Genomic DNA, 26,003 nt, shown 5'->3' with positions numbered 1-26,003 from the left:
GGACCTAAGGCTACGCTTTTCATCACTAATGGTTACCATAATTCTAAAGAATAGGCTACACTTTTCAGGGCTACTGCATCACTTTATAAATGTAGCAAATAGTATACCTATAACTACTTTATATAAGTGTAGCCTTTTGTCTCTCATTTTTTTTTAAATTTCTGTTTATATATATATAAACAAAAATTTCTAACAATTTTTTTTATCTAAAATCTAATATTTGAGAATATAATTATATATATAATCCCGTATTTTTAATTAAATTAGTTAATTATTATAAAATAAAAATGAATACATATATAATAATACCATACAATAATCTTTAAATAATAAAAATTATACTGAAACAAAATATAATTATATAATGAACCAAAAATATTGGGAAGATCATAATTTTGAGTATTCATACATCTCAAACTAGAATAAGTATACTCATATAATGCACTTAGAGTTTACTACTAATAAACTAGGAAAAACTAAAATATTATATCATATAAATGTATCTTAGCTTCTAATAACAGACATCATCATCAACCATACATCTTTCAATTTCCATCTTTGTCAATAAACCATCATGATAAGCATCTCAATCTTCACTCGCATCTTCAGAATTATCTTGCATAATTATATAGAAAAATAATTATAATTTGAAAAAGTACAACAAGAAAAAAGTAATTAACATATTAATAACACATACAATATCCGAGCGGCATAGGATAATTAAAACTACTCTTCTTTTCATATCACCAAAAACATAAAATAAGAAACAAAGCACATTCAACATGAATCTAATAATCCCCTTTGATAATGCCATAAAAAAATTTAGATTACATGGACTTAAATCTAACTCAGCACATTTAACATATTTTCCATTTTTTTAGTAACACCTACCCACCAACATTACAAACTGCAACAATTTTATGACTCATCAATCACATACATGCATATATTACATAAAGACACCTTATATTACTAAGTATCTATATCTTTTATATATATCATTTGATTCATGAACTCCATAATTTTCCCCCTACTAGCTTTATTTAAAGAAATCTACCCCATGGTCGGAACCATTTATCCTCCTTGTATACCACTTTCATATGTTGAAAAATATAGATTTTATTCTTTGTTTTGTTTCTCAAAAATAGTAATTTCCAACTAATGTGATTTTTTCCTTCAATCCATTTAACAATATTTTTATAATTAATTATCATTTGCTATGGCACCAACTTTTTTTAACAAAAATTGAATTGCATCTTCTCATTTTTGGAATATAACCTCTCCAGTCATGTTTGCTCTTGTAACATCACCCCTAAAGTGCTTTATCTCCCCAGTTAATAGTCAAATAACCTTCAACTACAAAACAATTTAAACTCTGTTGTCTCTGTTTATACTCTTAGTTGTTTTAAGTTTTATGAGACTTTAATCGATAAAATTCATAGACTTGTCCTATAGTTTTTGTAGGGTCAAGAGAGAATGAAAAAAAGAATGCAGTGGGTTAATTGAGAGATAATTAGCACACCAAAAGTTTAAGGTGAATTGAACTTTGATTTAAAAGTGTTTAATATGACCCTCTTTAAAAAATAGAACTAGAGATTGTAAACTAAGTAGCACTCACTTTCTTTAAAGTATACCAAAGTAAGTATTTTAGGTATTGTACATTCCTAAAGGCTGACATTGGAATAGGAGATTGGAGGAGTTTGCTAGAAGGTAAGAAAATAATCAAGTTAAGTCAAAACATACAAGACTCTTGGATCAAATGGCAGGGGATTGTGTGTGTGTAAGGCCCAAATGAAGGTGAAAAAGTAATTAATAATGGCATCCAAGGACGAGAAATTAAAGAAGGTGAAACTACTTTATGAGATATTCATTAAGCTTATTTGAATGGCATTACTTAGCATTCTAAATTCAATAACCTATTGACTATTGTAGCTCAAATCTGGAACAAGCAAATTATCAAATAGTTGGATTAAAAAAATTTTAATTTGTATAGTATCTATTCTCAAGCAATCTGATAACAGCCCAAAATTCAAATCTAAAGCATGAATCTCACGAGGAAAAAAGAAGAAGAATCCAAAGTATAAAAAATCAACAAGTTTTGAAGCAATGCACAAACCAAATAGAGTCCATACTCTGGTTTTTTCTTCAGAACACCAACTATAACATAGTATAATTTCTCAGGTGATAACATATTCTAAAGAGTTGAAGTCACAATTCAGAAACAACTATATGAGATATTCATTAAGCTTATTTGAATGGCATTACTTAGCATTCTAAATTCAATAACCTATTGACTATTGTAGCTCAAATCAGGAACAAGCAAATGATCAAACAGTTGGAATAAAAAAAATTAAATTCGCATAGTATCTATACTAATTAAATCTGACCACAGCCCAAAATTTAAATCCAAACCATGAATCTTGCAAGGAAAAAAAAAGAAGAATTCAAATCAGAAAAAACTAACAAGTTTTGAAACCAACTTGCATGCATCTAATCACTTCATGGGAAGTCAACAATGCATGTTAAAAAATTCTAAACTCAATCCACCAAATTGCTCAAGAAATGGTAATTGTAGATATGGATGCAAGTTAGATTCAGAATTCAATTATGTAATTTACAAAATTCGCATGATTAAATTTTTCAGAGAAACTCCATTTCACTCTCTGCTTTTGAACTGCTTCAGCTCATCAATTTGCTTCAGCATAAAACATCTACATTCAAATATTCCATTAGAAAAAATATATAATAAAAAAAAATACAAAATCGGCCACCAGATGTCTGAATAAGTTCATTTGATCAAGAAAAAAACAAAGTCAGATGAATTTTCAAAGTAACAACAACTCCAATCAGTAAGTAAAATAAATAAAAGGATACAAATTTAAGTTTTAATCATTTTTCAAGCCGTTAAATGATCCAAAAATGAAATGGGCGATAAAGTTGATCACAGAAAAGTATGAACTGAATCGAAATGTAGCTGAAAAAATCAGAAGCTAAGACAATAGAAGAACGGACCTAGGGTTTGTGGTGAACGAACGTACAAGAATGGATTCTCCTACGCCGCAGTTCATCAATTCATGAGTTCACAGATTATTGTACCAAACCCCTAAATTGAAACCCTAAAATCGGAACTATATTTTCTCAAATTTCAGAAACTAAATGAACCTCACAGCTTTATAATTTGCAATATCTGCAAACCATGGTGCTTCCTGAATGGCAAAAAGTTGCTCATCCGAAAAGGTCTCGGAGATCTCAGTAGGAGGGAGGGACGCCCCTGCTACTAGTTCTATCCAGGACAAGTAATCAGCTACCTGGTTCTCTGTCCCTTTTCTGTCTCTTATTTCTATATCAAACTCTTGTAGAAGCAACACCCATCTTATGAGCCTGGGTTTTGAATCCTGCTTTGTGAGTAGATATTTAAGAGCAGCATGGTCAGTATACGATGAGCGGATAATTTATACGCTTTTTGGCATTATTTTTAGTATGTTTTTAGTAGAATCTAGTTACTTTTAGGGATGTTTTTATTAGTTTTTATGTTAAATTCACATTTCTGGACTTTACTATGAGTTTGTGTATTTTTCTGTGATTTCAAGTATTTTCTGGCTGAAATTGAGGGACTTGAGCAAAAATCAGATTCAGAGGTAGAAGAAGGACTGCTGATGCTGTTGGATTCTGACCTCCCTGCACTCAAAGTGGACTTTCTAGAGCTACAAAACTCAAAATGGTGCGCTTCCAATTGCGTTAGAAAGTAGACATCCAGCGCTTTCCAGAAATATATAATAGTCCATCTTTTGGCCGAGTTTAGACGACGTAAAAGGGCATTGAACGCCAGTTCTATGCTGCTGTCTGGAGTTAAACGCCAGAAACACGTCACAAACCAGAGTTGAACACCAGAAACACGTTACAACCTGGCGTTCAACTCCAAAAGAAGCCTCTGCACGTGAAAAGCTAAAGCTCAGCCCAAGCACACACCAAGTGGGCCCTGAAAGTGGATTTATGCATCAATGACTTACTTCTGTAAACCCTATTAGCTAGTTTATTATAAATAGAACTTTTTACTATTGTATTAGACATCCTGGATTGTATTTTTGATCCTGTGATTACGTTTTAGGGGCTGGCCATTCGGCCATGCCTAAACCTTTTACTTATGTATTTTCAAACAGTAGAGTTTCTACACTCCATAGATTAAGGTGTAGAGCTCTGCTGTTCCTCATGAATTAATGCAAAGTACTACTGTTTTTCTATTCAATTCAACTTATTCCGCTTCTAAGACATTCATTCGCACTTCAACATGAATGTGATGAATGTGACAATCATCATCATTCCCCCACGAACGCGTGCCTGACAACCACTTCCGTTCCACCTTAGATTGGATGATTATCTCTTGGATCTCTTAATCAGAATCTTCGTGGTATAAGCTAGATTGATGGCGGCATTCATGAGAATCTGGAAGGTCTAAACCTTGTCTGTGGTATTCCGAGTAGGATTCTGTGATTGAATGACTGTGACGAACTTCAAACTCGCGAGTGCTGGGCGTAGTGACAGACGCAAAAAGAGGGTGAATCCTATTCCAGTATGATCGAGAACCTCAGATGATTAGCCGTGCTGTGACAGAGCATTTGGACCATTTTCACAAGAGGATAGGATGCAGCCATTGACCACGGTGATGCCTCCAGATGATTAGCCATGCAGTGACAGCGCATCGGACCATTTTCACAGAGAGGATGAAAAGTAGCCATTGACAATGGTGATGTCCTTACATAAAGCCAGCCATGGAAAGGAGTAGGACTGATTGGATGAAGACAGCAGGAAAGCAGAAGTTCAGAGGGACGAAAGCATCTCTATACCTTTATCTGAAATTTTCACCAATGATATACATAAGTATTTCCATCTTTATTTTCTGTCTATTTATTATTTATTTTCAAAAACTCCAAAATCAATTATTATCCGCCTGACTGAGATTTACAAGATGACCATAGCTTGCTTTATACCAACAATCTCTGTGGGATCGACCCTTACTCACGTAAGGTTTTATTACTTGGACGACCTAGTGCACTTGCTGGTTAGTTGTATCGAAGTTGTGAATGAAAAACGATTTATTAAGACGTGCGTACAGAGTTTTTGGCGCCGTTGCCTGAGATCACAATTTCGTGCACCAAGTTTTTGGCGCCGTTGTCGGGGATTGTTCGAGTTTGGACAACTGACGGTTCATCGTGTTGCTCAGATTAGGTAATTTTCTTTTTGTTTTATTTTCAAAAAAAATTTTTCAAAAAAATCTTTCAAAAAAAATTTTTTTCCTTTTGTTTTCAAAAATTATTCTATGGCTTCAAAACTTTCAAGAATGAATTCTAGAGTTTCATGGTAACATGTTGAATCCTATCTGGCTGTAAAGCCATATCCAAACTGCTTTGGGATTGGTCTTCAACTAATCACTTCAATGCATGTAATAGCATACTAAAGCTTGGCTGGCTATTAAGCCATGCCTAACCCTCAGATTGGAGCTTTAGACTAAGAGTACAAGATTCCTAGAATTCATGTTAAAAATTTTGAAATCCTTATTTTCTTTTTCCTATATGTTTTTTCGAAAATAATATACAAAAATAAAAAAACAAATTAATAAAATTATAAAAATTAAAAAAAATATTTTGTGTTTCTTGTTTGAGTCTTGAGTCAATTTTTAAGTTTGGTGTCAATGGCATACTCATCTTGCATTTTTTCGAAAATTGCATTCATGCATTGCATTCATCATGATCTTCGAGTTGTTCTTGATAAAACCTTCTTGATTGATCTTCATATTATATTATTTTGTGTTGTATGATGTTTTTCATATGCATTCTTGAAATCTTAGTGTCTAAGCATTAAAGATTTCTAAGTTTGGTGTCTTGCATGTTTTCTTTGCATCAAAAATTTTTCAAAAATAAGCTCTTGGTGTTCATCTTGATCTTCAAAGTGTTCTTGGTGTTCATCTTGACATTCATAGTGTTCTTGCATTCATCACATGTTTTGATCTAAAATTTTCATGCATTGAGCATTTTCATTGTTTTTCTCTCACATCATTAAAAATTCAAAAAAAAAAATATCTTTCCCTTTTTCTCTCATAAATTTCGAAAATTTGGATTGACTTTTTCAAAACTTTTTAAAATTCAATTGTTTCTTATGAGTCAAATCAAATTTTCAATTTAAAAATCTTATCTTTTTTAAAATCTTTTTCAAAAATCAAATCTTTTTCATTTTTTTATTTATTTTCGAAAATTTTAAAAATATTTTTCAAAAATCTTTTTCTTAATTTTATATCATATTTTCGAAAATATCATCAACAATTAATGTTTTGATTCAAAAATTTCAAGTTTGTTACTTGCTTGCTAAGAAAGATTCAAACTTTAAGTACTAGAATCATATCTTGTGTTTTCTTGTGAATCAAGTCATTAATTGTGATTTTAAAAATCAAATCTTTTTCAAAACTAATTTCAATCATATCTTTTCAAAAATATCTTTTTATCTTATCTTTTTCAAAATCATATCTTTTTCAAAAATTTGATTTTAAAATATCTTTTCTAACTTCTTATCTTCTTATCTTTTCAAAATTGATTTTCAAATTTGTTTCAACTAACTAACTAACTTTTTGTTTGTTTCTTATCTTTTTCAAAACTACCTAACTAACTCTCTCTCTCTAATTTTCGAAAATATCTTCCCTCTTTTTCAAAAATTCTTTTTAATTAACTAATTGTTTCAAATTTTAATTTTAATTTTCGAAAATCACTAACCATTTTTCAAAAAATAATTTTCGAAATTCCTCTTTCTCTCTCATCTCCTTCTATTTATTTATTCATCTATTAACACTTCTCTCCCATCCAAAAATTCGAACACTACCTCCCTCTCTGTGTTCGAGTTTTTTTTTCTTCCCTTCTTTACATTACATTCTTTTCTTCTTCTACTCACACAGGGGAACCTCTATACCTGGGTAAAAAAAGGATCCCTATTATTATTATTATTATTATTTTGTTCCCTCTTTTTCATATGAGCAGGAGCAAGGACAAGAATATTCTTGTTGAAGCAGATCCAGAACTTGAAAGAACTCTGAAGAGAAAACTAAGAGAAACTAAATTACAACAATCCAGCAAGCACCTTTCAGAAATTTTCGAACAAGAAGAGGAGATGGCAGCCGAAAATAATAATAATGCAAGGAGGATGCTTCGTGACTTTACTGCACCTAATTCCAATTTACATGGAAGAAGCATCTCCATCCCTACCATTGGAGCAAACAACTTTGAGCTGAAACCTCAATTAGTTTCTCTGATGTAGCAGAACTGCAAGTTCCATGGACTTCCATCTGAAGATCCTTTTCGATTCTTAACTGAATTTTTGCAGATCTGTGATACTGTTAAGACTAATGGAGTAGATCCTGAAGTCTACAGGCTCATGCTTTTCCTTTTTGCTGTGAGAGACAGAGCTAGAATATGGTTGGATTCTCAACCTAAAGATAGCCTGAACTCTTGGGATAAGCTGGTCAAGGCTTTCTTAGCCAAGTTCTTTCCTCCTCAAAAGCTGAGTAAGCTTAGAGTGGATGTTCAAACCTTCAGATGGAAAGAAGGTGAATCCCTTTATGAAGCTTGGGAGAGATACAAGGAACTGACCAAAAAGTGTCCTTTTGACATGCTTTCAGAATGGACCATCTTGGATATATTCTATGATGGTCTGTCTGAATTAGCTAAGATGTCATTGGATACTTCTGTAGGTGGATCCATTCACCTAAAGAAAATGCCTGCAGAAGCTCAAGAACTCATTGACATGGTTGCTAATAACCAGTTCATGTACACTTCTGAGAGGAATTCTGTGAGTAATGGGACGTCTCAGAAGAAGGGAGTTCTTGAAATTGATACTCTGAATGCCATATTGGCTCAGAATAAAATATTGACTCAGCAAGTCAATATGATTTCTCAGAGTCTGAATGGAATGCAAGCTGCATCCAACAGTACTCAAGAGGCATCTTCTGAAGAAGAAGCTAATGATCCTGAGAACCTTGCAATAGTAGAGGTAAATTACATGGGTGAACCATATGGAAACACCTATAATCCCTCATAGAGAAATCACCCAAATCTCTCATGGAAGGATCATCAAAAGTCTCAACAAGGCTTTAATAATGGTGGAAGAAACAGGTTTAGCAATAACAAGCCTTTTCCATCATCCACTCAGCAACAGACAGAGAACTCTGAACAAAATACCTCTAATTTAGCAAACTTAGTCTCTGATCTATCCAAGGCCACTGTAAGTTTCATAAATAAAACAAGGTCCTCCATTAGAAATTTGGAGGCACAAGTGGGCCTGCTGAGTAAGAAGATCACTGAAACCCCTCCTAGTACTCTCCCAAGCCATACAGAAGAGAATCTAAAATGAGAGTGCAAGGCCATTGAATTAATTACCATGGCCGAACCTGTAAGGGAGGTTGAGGACGTGAATCCCAAGGAGGAAGACCTCCTGGGACGTCCAGTGATCAATAAGGAGTTTCCCTCTGAGGAACCAAAGGACTCTAAGGCTCATCTAGAGACCATAGAGATTCCATTGAACCTCCTTACGCCCTTCATGAGCTCTGATGAGTATTCTTCTTCTGAAAAGAATGAGGATGCTACTGAAGAGCAATTTACCAAGTTCCTTGGTGCAATCATGAAGCTGAATGCCAATTTATTTGGTAATGAGACTTGGGGAAATGAACCTCCCCTGTTCTCTAATGAACTAAATGCATTGGATCAACTGAGATTGCCTCAGAAGAAACAGGATCCTGGAAAGTTCCTAATACCTTGTACCATAGGCACCATGACCTTTGAGAAGGCTCTATATGACCTTGGGTCAGGAATAAACCTCATGCCACTCTCTGTAATGGAGAAGTTGGGAATCTTTGAGGTACAAGCTGCTAGAATCTCACTAGAGATGGTAGATAACTCAAGAAAAGAGGCTTATGGACAAGTAGAGGACATGTTAGTAAAGGTTGAAGGCCTTTACATCCCTGCTGATTTCATAATCCTAGATACTGGGAAGGATGAGGATGAATCCATCATCCTTGGAGGACCCTTCCTAGCCACAGCAAGAGCTGTGATTGATGTTGACAGAGGTGAACTAGTCCTTCAAGTGAATGAGGATTCCCTTGTGTTTCAAACTCAAGGTTTTCCTTCTGTGAACATGGAAAAGAGGCACAGTAAGCTTCTCTCAAAACAGAGTCAACCAGAGCCCCCACAGTCAAACTTTAAGTTTGGTGTTGGGAGGCCACAACCAAACTCTAAGTTTGGTGTTGACCTCCCATATCCAAACTCTAAGTTTGGTGTTGGGAAGTTTCAACAAAGCTCTGAACATCTGCGAGGCTCCATGAGAGCCCACTGTCAAGCTATTGACATTAAAGAAACGCTTGTTGGGAGGCAACCCAATTTTTACTTATCTAATTTATTTTCATTCTTGTTGTTCTTTCATGTTTTATTAGGTTCATGATCATGTGGAGTCACAAAATAAATAGAAAAATTGAAAACAGAATCAAAAATAGTAGAAGAAAAATCACACCCTGGAGGAGGATCTTACTGGCGTTTAAAAGCCAGTAAGGAGCATCTGTCTGGCGTTCAACTCCAGAAACAAGCAGCATCCTGGCGTTCAGACGCCAGAAATGCACAGTAAGGAAAGCTGGCGCTGAACGCCAGAAACAAGCATCTGGCTGGCGTTCAACGCCAGAAATATGCTGCATCTGGGCGCTGAACGCCCAGAACAAGTATCAATTCGGCGTTTAAACGCCAGAATTGTATGCAAGGGCGTTTTACATGCCTAATGGGTGCAGGGATGTAAATCCTTGACACCTCAGGATCTGTGGACACCACAGGATCATCTCAGGATCTGTGAATCTCACTGGATCCCAACCCACCTCACCCTCTCTCTCTCCATTCATGGTCATCCCTTCTGTTTTCCATTCACCACTCACATCCATACACACATCCCTCCATCTCCTCCATACCATCTTTTTCTTCTTTTCTTTCTCCTTTTACTCGAGGGCGAGCAACATTCTAAGTTTGGTGTGGTAAAAGCATAAGCTTTTTTTTTCATTACCATTGATGGCACCTAAGACCGGAGAAACCTCTAGAAAAGGGGAAGGGAAGACAAAGGCTTCCACCTCTGAGCCATGGGAGATGGAAAGATTCATCTCACAAGCCCATCACTTAGAAAGGGATGGAGCAAACAAGAGAGCATATTCATGGGGCTCAAGAGACGCATGAAGCTCATCACCATGAGATCCCGGAGATGCCTCAATTGCATTTTCCTCCACAAAACTATTGGGAGCAAATCAACACCTCCCTAGGAGAATTAAGTTCCAACATGGGACAATTAAGGGTGGAACATCAAGAGCACCCCATCATCCTTCATGAAATTAGAGAAGATCAAAAAGCAATGAGGGAGGAGCAACAAAGACAAGGAAGAGACATAGAAGAGCTCAAGGACATCTTTGGTTCCTCAAGAAGGAAACACCACCATCACTAAGGTGGATTCATTCCTTGTTCTTAAATTCTCTGTTTTTCGTTTTCTTTATGTTAAGTGCTTATCCATGTTTGTGTCTTATTACATGATCATTAGTAATTAGTAACTATGTCTTAAAGTTATGAATGTCCTATGAATCCATCACCTCTCTTAAATGAAAAAGTGTTTTAATTCAAAAGAACAAGAAGTACATGAGTTTTGAATTTATCCTTGAACTTAGTTTAATTATATTGATGTGGTGACAATACTTTTTGTTTTCTGAATGAATGCTTGAACAGTGCATATGTCTTTTGAAGTTGTTGTTTAAGAATGTTAAATATGTTGGCTCTTGAAAGAATGATGACAAGGAGACATGTTATTTGATAATCTGAAAAATCATAAAAATGATTCTTGAAGCAAGAAAAAGCAGTGAATACAAAAGCTTGCAGAAAAAAATAGAAAAAAAAATAATAAATAGCGAAAAAAAAAGGAAGAAAAAGCAAGCAGAAAAAGCCAAAAGCTCTTAAAACCAAAAGGCAAGAGCAAAAAGCCAATAACCCTTAAAACCAAAAGGCAAGGGTAAGAAAAAGGATCCCAAGGCTTTGAGCATCAGTGGATAGGAGGGCCTAAAGGAATAAAATCCTGGCCTAAGCGGCTAAACCAAGCTGTCCCTAACCATGTGCTTGTGGCGTGAAGGTGTCAAGTGAAAACTTGAGACTGAGCGATTAAAGTCAAGGTCCAAAGAAAAAGAAGAGTGTGCTTAAGAACTCTGGACACCTCTAATTGGGGACTTTAGCAAAGCTGAGTCACAATCTGAAAAGGTTCACCCAGTTATGTGTCTGTGGCATTTATGTATCCGGTGGTAATACTGGAAAACAAAGTGCTTAGGGCCACGGCCAAGACTCATAAAGTAGCTGTGTTCAAGAATCAACATACTGAACTAGGAGAATCAATAACACTATCTGAACTCTGAGTTCCTATAGATGCCAATCATTCTGAACCTCAATGGATAAAGTGAGATGCCAAAACTATTCAAGAGGCAAAAAGCTACAAGTCCCGCTCATCTAATTGGAGCTATGTTTCATTGATAGTTTGGAATTTATAGTATATTCTCTTCTTTTTATCCTATTTGATTTTCAGTTGCTTGGGGACAAGCAACAATTTAAGTTTGATGTTGTGATGAGCGGATAATTTATACGCTTTTTGGCATTATTTTTAGTATGTTTTTAGTAGAATCTAGTTACTTTTAGGGATGTTTTTATTAGTTTTTATGTTAAATTCACATTTCTGGACTTTACTATGAGTTTTTATGTTTTTCTGTGATTTCAGGTATTTTTTGGCTGAAATTGAGGGACTTGAGCAAAAATCAGATTCAGAGGTAGAAGAAGGACTGCTGATGCTGTTGGATTCTGACCTCCCTGCACTCAAAGTGGATTTTCTGGAGCTACAGAACTCCAAATGGTGCGCTTCCAATTGCATTGGAAAGTAGACATTCAGGGATTTCCATCAATATATAATAGTTCATACTTTGGCCGAGTTTAGATGACGTAAAAGGGCGTTGAACGCCAGTTCTACGCTGCTGTCTGGAGTTAAACGCCAGAAACACGTCACAAACCAGAGTTGAACGCCAGAAACACGTTACAACCTGGCGTTCAACTCCAAAAGAAGCCTCTGCACGTGAAAAGCTAAAGCTCAGCCCAAGCACACACCAAGTGGGCCCCGGAAGTGGATTTATGCATCAATGACTTACTTCTGTAAACCCTAGTAGCTAGTTTATTATAAATAGAACTTTTTACTATTGTATTAGACATCCTGGATTGTATTTTTGATCCTGTGATCACGTTTTGGGGGCTAGCCATTCGGCCATGCCTGAACCTTCCACTTATGTATTTTCAAACGGTAGAGTTTCTACACTCCATAGATTAAGGTGTGGAGCTCTGCTGTTCCTCATGAATTAATGCAAAGTACTACTGTTTTTCTATTCAATTCAACTTATTCCGCTTCTAAGATATTCATTCGCACTTCAACATGAATGTGATGAACGTGACAATCATCATCATTCCCCCACGAACGCGTGCCTGACAACCACTTCCGTTCCACCTTAGATTGGATGATTATCTCTTGGATCTCTTAATCAGAATCTTCGTGGTATAAGCTAGATTGATGGCGGCATTCATGAGAATCCGGAAGGTCTAAACCTTGTCTGTGGTATTTCGAGTAGGATTCTGGGATTGAATGACTGTGACGAACTTCAAACTCGCGAGTGCTGGGCGTAGTGACAGACGCTAAAGGAGGGTGAATCCTATTCCAGTATGATCGAGAACCTCAGATGATTAGCCGTGCTGTGACAGAACATTTGGACCATTTTCACAAGAGGATAGGATGCAGCCATTGACCACAGTGATGCCTTCAGATGATTAGCCATGCAGTGACAGCGCATCGGACCATTTTCACAGAGAGGATGAAAAGTAGCCATTGACAATGGTGATGTACTTACATAAACCAGCCATGGAAAGGAGTAGGACTGATTGGATGAAGACAGCAGGAAAGCAGAAGTTCAGAGGGACGAAAGCATCTCTATACCTTTATCTAAAATTTTCACCAATGATATACATAAGTATTTCTATCTTTATTTTCTGTCTATTTATTATTTATTTTTGAAAACTCCATAATCAATTATTATCCGCCTTACTGAGATTTACAAGATGACCATAGCTTGCTTCATACCAACAATCTCCGTGGGATCGACTCTTACTCACGTAAGATTTTATTACTTGGACGACCCAGTGCACTTGCTGGTTAGTTGTATCGAAGTTATGAATGAAAAACGATTTATTAAGATGTGCGTACAGAGTTTTTGGCGCCGTTGCCTGAGATCACAATTTCGTGCACCAAGTTTTTGGCGCCGTTGCCGGGGATTGTTCGAGTTTGGACAACTGACGGTTCATCGTGTTACTCAGATTAGGTAATTTTCTTTTTGTTTTATTTTCAAAAAAAAACTTTTCAAAAAAATCTTTCAAAAAAAAATTTTTTCCTTTTGTTTTCATTAATTATTCTATGGCTTCAAAACTTTCAAGAATGAATTCTAGAGTTTCATGGTAACATGTTGAATCCCATCTGGCTGTAAAGCCATATCCAAACTGCTTTGGGATTGGTCTTCAACTAATCACTTCAATGCATGTAATAGCATACTAAAGCTTGGCTGGCTATTAAGCCATGCCTAACCCTCAAATTGGAGCTTTAGACTAAGAGTACAAGATTCCTGGAATTCATATTAAGAATTTTGAAATCCTTATTTTCTTTTTCCTATATGTTTTTTCGAAAATAATATACAAAAATAAAAAAAAATTAATAAAATCATAAAAATTAAACAAAAATATTTTGTGTTTCTTGTTTGAGTCTTGAGTCAATTTTTAAGTTTGGTGTCAATTGCATACTCATCTTGCATTTTTTCGAAAATTGCATTCATGCATTGCATTCATCATGATCTTCAAGTTGTTCTTGATAAAACCTTCTTGATTGATCTTCATATTATATTGTTTTGTGTTGTATGATATTTTTCATATGCATTCTTGAAATCTTAGTGTCTAAGCATTAAAGATTTCTAAGTTTGGTGTCTTGCATGTTTTCTTTGCATCAAAAATTTTTCAAAAATAAGCTCTTGGTGTTCATCTTGATCTTCAAAGTGTTCTTGGTGTTCATCTTGACATTCATAGTGTTCTTGCATTCATCACATGTTTTGATATAAAATTTCCATGCATTGAGCATTTTCATTGTTTTTCTCTCTCATCATTAAAAATTCAAAAAAAAATATCTTTCCCTTTTTCTCTCATAAATTTCGAAAATTTGGATTGACTTTTTCAAAAATTTTTAAAATTCAATTGTTTCTTATGAGTCAAATCAAATTTTCAATTTAAAAATCTTATCTTTTTCAAAAATCAAATATTTTTCATTTTTTTATTTATTTTCGAAAATTTTAAAAATATTTTTCAAAAATATTTTTCTTAATTTTATATCATATTTTCGAAAATATCATCAACAATTAATGTTTTAATTCAAAAATTTCAAGTTTGTTACTTGCTTGCTATGAAAGATTCAAACTTTAAGTTCTAGAATCATATCTTGTGATTTCTTGTGAATCAAATCTTTTTCAAAACTAATTTCAATAATATCTTTTCAAAAATATCTTTTTATCTTATCTTTTTCAAAATCATATCTTTTTCAAAAATTTGATTTTAAAATATCTTTTCTAACTTCTTATCTTCTTATCTTTTCAAAATTGATTTTCAAATTTGTTTCAACTAACTAACTAACTTTTTGTTTGTTTCTTATCTTTTTCAAAACTACCTAACAAACTCTCTCTCTCTAATTTTCAAAAATATCTTCCCTCTTTTTCAAAAATTCTTTTTAATTAACTAATTGTTTCAAATTTTAATTTTAATTTTCGAAAATCACTAACCATTTTTCAAAAAATAATTTTCGAAATTCCTCTTTCTCTCTCATCTCCTTCTATTTATTTATTCATCTACTAACACTTCTCTCCCATCCAAAAATTCGAACACTACCTCCCTCTCTGTGTTCAAGGTTTTTTTTTCTTCCCTTCTTTACATTACATTCTTTTCTTCTTCTACTCACACAGGGGAACCTTTATACCTGGGTAAAAAAAGGATCCTTATTATTATTATTGTTATTTTTGTTCCCTCTTTTTCATATGAGCAGGAGCAAGGACAAGAATATTCTTGTTGAAGCAGTTCCAGAACCTAAAAGGACTCTGAAGAGAAAACTAAGAGAAGCTAAATTACAACAATCCGGCAAGCACCTTTCAGAAATTTTCGAACAAGAAGAGGAGATGGCAGCCGAAAATAATAATAATGCAAGAAGGATGCTTGGTGACTTTACTGCACCTGATTCCAATTTACATGGAAGAAGCATCTCCATCCCTACCATTGGAGCAAACAACTTTGAGCTGAAACCTCAATTAGTTTCTCTGATGCAGCAGAATTGCAAGTTCCATGGACTTCCATCTGAAGATCCTTTTCAGTTCTTAACTGAATTTTTGCAGATCTGTGATACTGTTAAGACTAATGGAGTAGATCCTAAAGTCTACAGGCTCAAGCTTTTCCCTTTTGCTGTGAGAGACAGAGCTAGAATATGGTTGAATTCTCAACCTAAAGATAGCCTGAACTCTTGGGATAAGCTGGTCAAGGCTTTCTTAGCCAAGTTCTTTCCTCCTCAAAAGCTGAGTAAGCCTAGAGTGGATGTTCAAACCTTCAGACAGAAAGAAGGTGAATCCCTCTATGAAGCTTGGGAGAGATACAAGGAACTGACCAAAAAGTGTCCTTCTGACATGCTTTCAGAATGGACCATCTTGGATATATTCTATGATGGTCTATCTGAATTAGCTAAGATGTCATTGGATACTTCTGCAGGTGGATCCATTCACCTAAAGAAAACGCCTGCAGAAGCTCAAGAACTCATTGACATGGTTGCTAATAACCAGTTCATGTACACTTCTGAGTGGAATCCTGTGAGTAATGGGACGCCTCAGAAGAAGGGAGTTCTTGAAATTGATACTCTGAATGCCATATTGGCTCAGAATAAAATATTGACTCATCAAGTGAATATGATTTCTCAGAGTCTGAATGGAATGCAAGCTGCATCCAACAGTACTCAAGAGGCATCTTCTGAAGAAGAAGGTTATGATCCTGAGAACCCTGTAATAGCAGAGGTAAATTACATGGGTGAACCATATGGAAACACCTATAATCCCTCATGGAGAAATCACCCAAATCTCTCATGGAAGGATCATCAAAAGCCTCAACAAGGCTTTAATAATGGTGGAAGAAAAAGGTTTAGCAATAACAAGCCTTTTCCATCATCCACTCAGCAACAGACAGAGAACTCTGAACAAAATACCTCTAATTTAGCAAACTTAGTCTCTGATCTATCCAAGGCCACTGTAAGTTTCATTAATGAAATAGGGTCCTCCATTAGAAATTTGGAGGCACAAGTGGGTCAGCTGAGTAAGAAGATCACTGAAACCCCTTCTAGTACTCTCCCAAGCAATACAGAAGAGAATCCAAAAGGAGAGTGCAAGGCCATTGAATTAATTACCATGGCCGAACCTGTAAGGGAGGTTGAGGACGTGAATCCCAAGGAGGAAGACCTCCTGGGACGTCCAGTGATCAATAAGGAGTTTCCCTCTGAGGAACCAAAGGACTTTGAGGCTCATCTAGAGACCATAGAGATTCCATTGAACCTCCTTACGCCCTTCATGAGCTCTGATGAGTATTCTTCTTCTGAAGAGAATGAGGATGCTACTAAAGAGCAAGTTGCCAAGTTCCTTGGTGCAATCGTGAAGCTGAATGCCAATTTATTTGGTAATGAGACTTGGGGAGATGAACCTCCCCTGTTCACCAACGAACTAAATGCATTGGATCAACTGAGATTGCCTCAGAAGAAACAGGATCCTGGAAAGTTCCTATTACCTTGTACCATAGGCACCATGACCTTTGAGAAGGCTCTATGTGAACTTGGGTCAGGAATAAACCTCATGCCACTCTCTGTAAAGGAGAAGCTGGGAATCTTTGAGGTACAAGCTGCTAGAATCTCACTAGAAATGGTAGATAACTCAAGAAAAGAGGCTTATGGACAAGTAGAGGACATGTTAGTAAAGGTTGAAGGCCTTTACATCCCTACTGATTTCATAATCCTAGATACTGGGAAGGATGAGGATGAATCCATCATCCTTGGAGGACCCTTCCTAGCCACAGCAAGAGCTGTGATTGATGTTGACAGAGGTGAACTAGTCCTTCAAGTGAATGAGGACTCTCTTGTGTTTCAAACTCAAGGTTATCCTTCTGTGAACATGGAAAAGAGGCACAGTAAGCTTCTCTCAAAACAGAGTCAACCAGAGCCCCCACAGTCAAACTTTAAGTTTGGTGTTGGGAGGCCACAACCAAACTCTAAGTTTGGTGTTGAACTCCCATATCCAAACTCTAAGTTTGGTTTTGGGAAGTCTCAACAAAGCTCTGAACATCTGTGAGGCTCCATGAGAGCCCACTGTCAAGCTATTGACATTAAAGAAGCGCTTGTTGGGAGGCAACCCAATTTTTACTTATCTAATTTATTTTCATTCTTGTTGTTCTTTCATGTTTTATTAGGTTCATGATCATGTGGAGTCACAAAATAAATAGAAAAATTGAAAACAGAATCAAAAACAGCAAAAGAAAAATCACACCCTGGAGGAGGATCTTACTGGCGTTTAAACGCCAGTAAGGAGCATCTGTCTGGCGTTCAACACCAGAACGGAGCATGTTTCTGGCGTTGAACGCCAGAAACAAGCAGCATCATGGCGTTCAGACGCCAGAAATACACAGTAAGGAAAGCTGGCACTGAACGCCAAAAATATGCTGCATCTGGGCGCTGAACGCCCAGAACAAGCATCAATTCGGCGTTTAAACGCCAGAATTGTATGCAAGGGCATTTTACATGCCTAATGGGTGCAGGGATGTAAATCCTTGACACCTCAAGATCTGTGAATCTCACAGGATCCCAACTGACGTCAGGTTTTCTACCAGTAAAGAAATTCATAGAAACGGTTGTGTTGTAGATATAGTCTCTAAACCGGAAAAAATCCCTTCGTACAAACGTGTTGGGTGTCAGAAGTAACAAACCCCTTTAAAAATTGTTAACCGAGTATTCGAACCTTGGGTGGTCTTCTCAAGGAACTGCGAGGAAGTATGTTCTTATTATTGGTTATAGGGGTTGTAATCGGGGTTTAGAAGGTGAGAAGCAAGCAATTTAAATGACGAGTGAATTAAATGGCAATTAAAGATAAATAATAACTGTAAAGCAACTTTTAGCAAGGTAGAGAAATTAGAGGTCCAACATAGTTATCTCTCTCAGCAATAATGAAAGTTGAATCTAAACTCCACTTGGTCAACCTTTACCAGAGCAAAGGAAAGTCAAGGGACTAATTAAGTTGACCTTTGAATCCTAATTATTTCCTAAGAGAAGGTTGGAATTATTTAAGTTCAGCTCAATTAGCAAGATAACGATTATCAATTATGTTGAGTTTAATAACTGTTGAGTTACTAAATTCTTAACTAGAACTAAAAGGAAAGAAAAAGTAAAATTGCTGGAATAATAATAAAAATATCCTTAGATGGAAAGCAATGATAACTTAAGTCAAAGAGAACAATCATGAACTGAAAATACCTCAAATATCATTAATTTAAATAACTGTCTGTAACACGGAAGAATTCTTAGATCAAATTATAATAATCAATTCAAATGTTGGAATAAATAAATAGAAGTAGAAACTAAAAGAACATTAAACCTGGATCCAGAGTTACTCTTAAAACAAGAAGAAATCCTAAATCCTAAAAGAGAGAGAGAAGATCTCCCTCTCAACTAAATCTAAATCATTGAAAGGTGAAAATATGCGAGCTCTCCTTTGAATGAAAGCATTCCCACACTTTATAACCTCTGGTCTATGCTGTCTGTACTTGGATCTGGGCCAAAAAGGGCTTCAGAATTCGCTGAGGGCGTATTCTGTAATTTCTGATGCGTGGCCTCTGTCACGCGTCCGCGTGGGTCACGCGGTCGCGTCATTTGGAGCTTTTCCTTTCCACACGGTCGCGTCAGTCATGCGACCGCGTCATGTGCGCTCTACTCAAGGCGCGCGGTCGCGTCAGTCATATGGCCGCGTCGCTGCTGATTCGTGCTTGGCACGTGATCGCGTCATCCATGCGATCGCGTGAACACCAGTTTCTTTAAAGCTCCGTTTTGCTTCCTCCTTCTATTCTAGCATGTTTCCTTTTTCATCCTTTAAGTCGTTCAGCCTTAGAAAATCTGAAACTACTCAACACACTAATCACGGCATCGAATGGAAATAAAGGTAATTAAAATAATTAATTTTTAAAGCTTAGGAAACATGTTTTTCATTATATGACATAATAAGGAAGGGAAAGTAAAACTATGCAATTAATGTGAATAAGTAGGTGAAGAGTTGAATAAATCACTCTAATTAAGCACAAAAGAACTCATGAAATATGGGTTTATCAACCTCCCCACACTTAAACACTAGCATGTCCTCATGCTAAATCCAAGGTAAATAATTAAGGTTAAATTGATGGAATGTTATGAAATGCAACCTATGCTAAATGCATCTACCTAATGAGTCATGCAATTCTAATTCATCCACTCATATATAAAGCTTACATGTAGCTAAGTTAATTCACATTCTCAAGGAGTTGTGTGTATATATATAGCCAACCCTTAAATAATAAAGTACTTTAGCAATTAAGATGGGAAAGAAAGCATTTGTACAAACTTGCAAAACAATTGGTAAATTTTAAGCACAGATATATGTTGATGAGTTATTGAACCCTCACTGGATTTTGTGTTTACTCTCTAGTCACTCAGTGTTTATTGGGTTTATTCACTCTATTTTTCTTTTTATTCTTAGTTTCTACAGCTTTGTTTCTCATCTAACCAATCAACAATTATAGAACATAGTCATACCAAAAAGTCATGAGGTCTTAATTAAGGTTGTAATGGGGCCAAGGTAAGGGTAAGGATTTATGTATAGGGTTAAGTGAGCTAATAAGTGAATCCTTAATTAGACTAAGATCTCACCTAACATACATATCTAGCAAAGTAAAATTTCTTTACCTAATTTCCCATAATTTCCCACTTATTGTTACATGCTCATGTTTTACTTTTTTATTTTTATTCCATGTGCATTGTTTTCATTGGGGAATTTTTTTTTTAATGCACATGATAATTGAATCATTTAGATTTTCTCATGAGCATGCTTCCCAAATTGTATTTTATTCCTTTTTACTTTTCTACCTTTTTGTTTCTATTACCCATGTTCCCAAAAGGCTTCCCACATTTTACTCTATTCATAATTTGTCTATCTTAAGCTAACCAAGGATTCACTTGGGATTTTATTTTGTTTTTCTGCTTAAGGCTAGTAATTTGGCTAAATAGAATAAAGGGGTTTTAAAAGGCTCAAGGGGGCTAACAAGGGTGATGTAAAAAGTAGGCTAATTTGGGGTAAGTGAGCTAAAATCAAATGATGGCCTCAATCATTCTCTTGGTATGTATCTTATTCTATATTCTATAATTGGACATATAAATTAAAGCAAAGTAAAGAACATCAGAATAAAAAGAAATGTGACACACAGAAATGAAATTATGGTTTGAATGCAACCATACAATTTAAGCTCAAGACTCACAGGCTGTGTGTTCTCTAACTCAAGCATCATATATCATTCATATTGTATGCAGGTTTAGTTAAAAATTCCCATTATTCTCTTGAAAAAAATTATTTAGGGTAGCTTTTAAAGTTTTAATGTTCCTCCTTGATGAAATGTTGTCAACTAACATGTAATGCTATATATACAAGGTGTGGGTTATTTTGATTCTGTTAAAGTTCCTAGTTTACTTCCTTTTTATATTTTTCTATTTAAACTATACTATCTTATGCTAAAAAGGGTAAACTATACTAATTAATCCACTAATAAATCAGAATTGCAAACTAAACTAAATAACTAAAATGAACTAAATAACTAAGATATGAACTAAAGATGCAAAATGCAGAAAATAGAGTAAAATACACAAGTAGCAATGTATAAATACTCCGAAAATAACAATAAAAGAAAAATACAGAAAAATGTCCAAAATAAAAGAAAAAGTATGTAGTGGTTCACCAAAATAAACGCCAGAGATGGCGACCTCCCCACACTTAAAAATGAAACATCGTCCTCGATGCTCAATCAAGCCTGGTGTGAAGGAGTGTCATCACTGGTAGGGATGGCAGCTGGGGTCTCTGTGGCGTTAGTGGGCTGGAGGTCTGGCTGCTGTGGAGGTGGGACGGACTGGAGCGGGATCTCCGGATCTGCAGCCTCTATCTGGGGCATAACCTCCTGATGCGGGGCATCCTGCTCTGTGGCTGCCTGCTGATGAGTCTCCGCCTGGGAATGAGGCTCCTCATCGTGCTCATCCTCCTCCTCGTGCTTATCCTCTGATGGCTCTGAAGGGGTGTCGGGCTCTGAGGGGATGTTGGCGCCCTGTCTGATCATTAGCTTCAGATGGGAATAGAGTCGCCTGCTGCGGCGCTCTAATCTCTCATACCGGCGCCTGTTACGGCGCTCCATCTGATCAAGCTGGCGGAATAGACGGTGCACGAGGTTATAGACTGGCTCAGAGGCGGGTGGAGGTGCAGTGGTGGCATCAGGGGCAGCTGGGGCAGCTGTGGATGAAGAGGGACCAGCAGACGGAGGGGCTGTCTCATCAGTAGCAGTGACAGGTGGTGGTCTATAGCCCAAAGCAAGGAAGTTCCTGCTATGCGGGATGATCTTCCTGTAGTCCGCTGTGGGTGGTCTCTCATCGGCATCCTCCCAAGGCACATTAGCCTGACGGCCTAGCCGTGTAACCAGGTAAGGAAAGGGGAGGGTGCCTCGGACGTGGGCCCTGGCCATATAATGCCGGATAAAACGAGACAGATAAATGTCCTTACCCTCCAGCACACACCAAAGGAGGGTGATCATGGTAGCCGGGATCTCCGTCTCGTGAGTACTCGGCATCACAAAGTTACTCAAGATCTGATGCCAAAGCCGAGCCTCATCGTTCAAGTACACTCTCTTGATCCCTCTAGGCATAGTGGTGTTCTGACCCATCTCCCAAGGAACAGCAGGGTCGAGAGCTATTCTTGCCTTCACCAGCTTCCCATTCAAACTGCATCTGGCCCATTGGTGCACGAAATTGTGATCTCTGGTAATGGCTCCAAAGGCTTGGTGCTCTAATCTCAATTCATAATTTGTCACAACTTCGATACAACTAACCAGCAAGTGCACTGGGTCGTCCAAGTAATAAACCTTACATGAGTAACGGTCGATCCCACGGAGATTGTTGGTATGAAGCAAGCTATGGTCACCTTGTAAATCTCAGTCAGGCGGATATAAAATAGTTATGGAGTTTTCGAATTTAATATAATAAAATAAGGATAGAAATACTTATGTAAATCATTGGTGAGAATTTCAGATAAGCGTATGGAGATGCATTCATTCCTCTGAACCTCTGCTTTCTTGCTGTCTTCATCCAATCCGTCTTACTCCTTTCTATGGCTGGCTTTATGTAAGGATGTCACCGGTGCCAATGGCTACTTTCAATCCTCTCGGGAAAATGGTCCAAATGCTCTGTCACAGCACGGCTAATCGTTTGGAGGCATCACCCTTGTCGTTGGTTGCATCCTATTCCTCTCTGTGAAAATGGTCCGATGCGCTGTCACTGCATGGCTAATCATCTTGGAGGTTCTCGATCATACTGGAATAGAATTTACTATCCTTTTGCGTCTGTCACTACGCCCAGCACTCGCGAGTTTGGAGTTCATCACAGTCATTCAATCCCAGAGTCCTACTCGGAATACCACGGATAAGGTTTAGACTTTCCGGACTCTCATGAATGCCGCCATTAATCTAGCTTATACCACGAAGATCCTGATTAAGAGATCTAAGAGATACTCATTCAATCTAATATAGAACGGAAGTGGTTGTCAGGCACATGTTCATAGGGAATGATGATGATTGTCACGTTCATCACATTCAGGTTGAAGTGCGAATGAATATCTTAGAAGCGGAATAAGTTGAATTGAATAGAAAACAGTAGTACTTTGCATTAATCTTTGAGGAAAAGCAGAGCTCCACACCTTAATCTATGGAGTGTAGAAACTCTACCGTTGAAAATACATAAGTGATAATGGAGTTCATTGGTCTCAGCCCCAGAGGGGAACCGGAGTAACCAAGACTACGAATACAATGATAAAAAGTTCTATTTATAATAAACTAGTCACTAGGGTTTACAGAAGTAAGTAATTGATGCATAAATCCACTTCCAGGGCCCACTTGGTGTGTGCTTGGGCTGAGCTTGAAGTCTACACGTGGAGAGGTCATTCTTGGAGTTGAACGCCAGCTTTTGTGCCATTTTGGGCGTTGAACTCCACTTTGCAACTTGTTTCTGGCGTTGGACGCCAGAATTGGGCAGAGAGCTGGCGTTGAACGCCAGTTTGTGTTATCTAAACTCGAGCAAAGTATGGACTATTATATATTTCTGGAAAGCCCTGGATGTCTACTTTCCAAAGCAATTGAAAGCGCGCCATTTGGAGTTTAGTAGCTCCAGAAAATCCCTTTTGAGTGCAGGGAGGTCAGAATCCAACAACATCAGCAGTCCTTCTTCAACCTCTGAATCTGATTTTTGCTCAAGTCCCTCAATTTCAGCCAGAAAATACCTGAAATCATAGAAAAACACACAAACTCATAGTAAAGTCCAGAAATGTGAATTTAACATAAAAACTAATGAAAACATCCCTAAAAGTAACTAGATCCTACTAAAAACAATGCCAAAAAGCGTATAAATTATCCGCTCATCACAATACCAAACTTAAATTGTTGCTTGTCCCCAAGCAACTAAAAATCAAATAGGATAAAAAGAAGAGAATATACTATAAATTCCAAACTATCAATGAAATATAGCTTTAATCAGATGAGCGGGACTTGTAGCTTTTTGCCTCTTGAATAGTTTTGGCATCTCACTTTATCCATTGAGGTTCAGAATGATTGGCATCTATAGGAACTCAGAGTTCAGATAGTGTTATTGATTCTCCTAGTTCAGTATGATGATTCTTGAACACAGCTTCTTTATGAGTCTTGGCCGTGGCCCTAAGCACTTTGTTTTCCAGTATTACCACCGGATACATAAATGCCACAGACACATAATTGGGTGAACCTTTTCAGATTGTGACTCAGCTTTGCTAAAGTCCCCAATTAGAGTTGTCCAGGGTTCTTAAGCACACTCTTTTTTTTGCTTTGGACCTTGACTTTAACCGCTCAGTCTCAAGTTTTCACTTGACACCTTCACGCCACAAGCACATGGTTAGGGACAGCTTGGTTTAGCCGCTTAGGCCAGGATTTTATTCCTTTAGGCCCTCCTATCCACTGATACTCAAAGCCTTGGGATCCATTTTATTTACCCTTGCCTTTTGGTTTTAAGGGTTATTGGCTTTTTGCTCTTGCCTCTTGGTTTTAAGATCTTTTGGCTTTTTCTGCTTGCTTTTTCTTTTTCTTTCTAATTTTTTTTTCGCCTATTTTTTTTTCTGCAAGCTTTGTTCTTTGCTGCTTTTTCTTGATTCAAGAATCATTTTTATGATTTTTCAGATTATCAAATAACATGTCTCCTTGTCATCATTCTTTCAAGAGCCAACATATTTAACATTCTTAAACAACAACTTCAAAAGACATATGCACTGTACAAGCATTCATTCAGAAAACAAGAAGCATTGTCACCACATCAATATAATTAAACTAAGTTCATGGATAAATTCGAAACTCATGTACTTCTTGTTCTTTTGAATTAAAACATTTTTCATTTAAGAGAGGTGATGGATTCATAGGACATTCATAACTTTAAGACATAGTTACTAACTACTAATGATCATGTAATGAAGACACAAACATGGATAAGCACTTAACATAGAAAACGAAAAACAGAGAAAGTAAGAACAAGGAATGAGTCCACCTTAGTGATGGGTGCGTTTCTTTCTTGAGGAACCAATGATGTCCTTGAGCTCTTCTATGTCTCTTCCTTGTCTTTGTTGCTACTCCCTCATTGCTTTTTGATCTTCTCTAATTTCATGAAGGATGATGGAGTGTTCTTGATTTTCCACCCTTAATTGTCCCATGTTGGAACTTAATTCTCCTAGGGAGGTGTTGATTTGCTCCCAAAAATTCTGTGGAGGCAAGTGCATCCCTTGATGTATCTCAGGGATTTCTTGATGATGAGCTTCTTCATGTGCCTGTTGGGATTCATGAATGTGCTCTCTTGTTTGCTCCATCCTTTTCTTAGTGATGGGCTTGTAAGATGAATCTTTCCATCTCCCATGGCTCAGAGGTGGAAGCATTTGTCTTCCCTTTCCTCTTTCTTGAGGTTTCTCTGGCCTTAGGTGCCATTAATGGTAATGGAAAAACAAAAAGCTTATGCTTTTACCACACCAAACTTAGAATATTGCTCGCCCTCGAGCAAGAGAAGAAAGAATAGATGAAGAAGAAGAAGATATGGAGGAGATAGAGGGATGTGTATATGGATGTGAGTGGTGAATGGAAAATAGAAGGGATGACCATGAATGGAGAGAGACAGGGTGAGGTGGGTGGGGATCCTGTGAGATTCACAGATTCTGAGATGATCCTATGGGGTCTACAGATCCTGAGATGATCCTGTGGGGTCCACAGATCCTGAGGTGTTCAAGGAATTACAACCTTGCACTAAATTAGGCATGTAAAATGCCCTTGCACACAACTCTGGGCGTTCAGCGCCAGGTTGGTGCCCATTTTGGGCGTTCAACGCCCATTTGTTGCCCATTTCTGGCGTTGAACGGCAGAACCATGCTTGTTCTGGGCGTTCAGCGCCAGCTCTTCTCCAGGGTGCGATTCTGGCGTTTAGCGCCCAGATGCTGCCCA

At 37.0% G+C, this 26,003-nt stretch overlaps 2 non-coding genes across 2 annotated transcripts; both read right to left on the bottom strand.

Annotated features, from left to right (window-relative positions):
- Positions 1 to 7,548: 7,548 nt before the first annotated feature.
- LOC112773758 (small nucleolar RNA R71) lies at positions 7,549 to 7,656 on the bottom strand. Its single transcript, XR_003188291.1, has one exon. It is a non-coding gene; the product is annotated as a small nucleolar RNA R71 (small nucleolar RNA).
- An 8,071-nt stretch (positions 7,657 to 15,727) lies between these two features.
- On the bottom strand, positions 15,728 to 15,835 carry LOC112774936 (small nucleolar RNA R71). Its single transcript, XR_003189389.1, has one exon. It is a non-coding gene; the product is annotated as a small nucleolar RNA R71 (small nucleolar RNA).
- Positions 15,836 to 26,003: the final 10,168 nt, after the last annotated feature.

Source organism: Arachis hypogaea, chromosome 18, assembly GCF_003086295.3.
Source record: "Arachis hypogaea cultivar Tifrunner chromosome 18, arahy.Tifrunner.gnm2.J5K5, whole genome shotgun sequence".
NCBI lineage: Eukaryota > Viridiplantae > Streptophyta > Magnoliopsida > Fabales > Fabaceae > Arachis > Arachis hypogaea.
Note: the sequence above shows the minus strand (reverse complement) of the source record. Positions and strands in the feature narration are given on the sequence as shown.